Source organism: Ichthyophthirius multifiliis (assembly GCF_000220395.1).
Source record: "Ichthyophthirius multifiliis unplaced genomic scaffold scaff_1120509250587, whole genome shotgun sequence".
NCBI classification, from domain to species: domain Eukaryota; phylum Ciliophora; class Oligohymenophorea; order Hymenostomatida; genus Ichthyophthirius; species Ichthyophthirius multifiliis.
Genome location: NW_004086616.1, coordinates 4,049 through 5,692, shown reverse-complemented (window position 1 = coordinate 5,692; position 1,644 = coordinate 4,049). Strand labels below are relative to the sequence as shown.

At 15.9% G+C, this 1,644-nt stretch overlaps 2 annotated features.

The window, feature by feature from the left end:
* Positions 1–475: 475 nt before the first annotated feature.
* Positions 476–531: a microsatellite.
* Positions 532–1,049: 518 nt separating this feature from the next.
* Positions 1,050–1,091: a microsatellite.
* Between the last annotated feature and the right edge of the window lie 553 nt (positions 1,092–1,644).

Sequence of the window (1,644 nt, the reverse complement as noted above, 5' to 3'; positions counted from 1 at the left end):
TCACTTTTAAAGAAGGAACCAAAACCTGCGGATGTGTATAAGGATTTTTTATGAGAATAATTAATGCAATAAATGCCAAGAAACGTGTGGAGAGTGTGAAAATGGAAGCGAATGTATTAATTGTAAAAGTGATTATGTATTATATTAAAAAAGTTGTTTGAAAGAATGCCCAAAAGGGTATGAGAATGAAAATGGAATTTGTGTAGATTGTGAAGATTATAAGTGTAAAAGATGCTTAACGCAAAGAAATGCTAAATAACCTTGTTAAAAATGTAAGAATATAATTACTATTTTATCAAATAAATGTAGTTATTTTAAATGATTAATTTTTTATAAAAATATGTTATAAATATAAAATGAGTTTTATATTTATATCATATTAAGTTAAAAATATTTAAAACATCAATATTATGAGAAAATTATATAATTAATATACCTTTTTATCAAAGAAATTATTTAGATTTATTTATTCAATAATATATTTTTTAAATATAATTAACAAATATATTTAATAAATTATATATATAAATAATTAGAATTTATGAATTTTCATAAATAATTATTAAAGTAATTATAATTTATTTTATAAAATAATCTTATCATATTTATACAAACTATAAACCTAATTCTAGTTAATATAAACCGTAAATACTTTTCCAGTTTAAATTATAATAAATATAGCTCCAACTAGAAAAGTAAGTCTTAATAAGTTAGAAATATAATCCTTTAAAATATATAATATTATACTAAAAATAATATATTTTTTTTAAAAAAAGAGTCAAAAATATGATTTTATATTGATAAAATATGTTATGTATAAAGTATAAAAATAAATAATTTAATTAACAAATAAAAAAAAAATACATTATATATAAATATATATATTAAATAAATATATATATATTTATTTATTTATTATAGAATAATAAGAATTAATGTAAGTCTTAAAAGTATAATAAAATATAAATTCTATTAAAGGAACTAAAAATTATTAAGCTAATGTAAAATATATATAAATTATGTTTTTTACATTTTTTTAGAAATAAAACTTTTTTTTATATATAAAATTGATTTTTTTTTTGTAAAAAATTATATTATATTTTTTATATGTTTAATGTTATTTTCGTTTTATTTTTTTAATTAATATAGAGATTTTTTTGAAATATTAAATAATAAATAAATACAGAAGTATTAGAAATAATAATGTATGCACTAAGAAATGAAAATTAAGATAAAATAGTGAAAATAAATGAAAATTTTTTAAAGAATTAAGACTTACTTAAACATAGACTAATTTAATAAATCATGCGTTAGATTATGCAGATAAATAGAATCATTCAAAAAACTTATTTTCTACTAAATATACCATAAATTATTTTTTAAATAAGATAAAAAATATCATTTAAGACGTATCTAATGTTTTTACATAATAAAAGCCCTAAAATAAATATATTATAAACTAAATTTTAGAAAATAAAATGAAAGAAAATAAATAAATTAACAACTACAGGCTTGCATTTTTTCCATGACTACCCAAAAGAAAAAATCGTTTTTATATTAAAAGGTATTGCATATAAAGAAACAAGAAAAATAGACATTTTACCTAAAGAAAAAAGTTAAAATGCACTAATAGGAGAAAATATT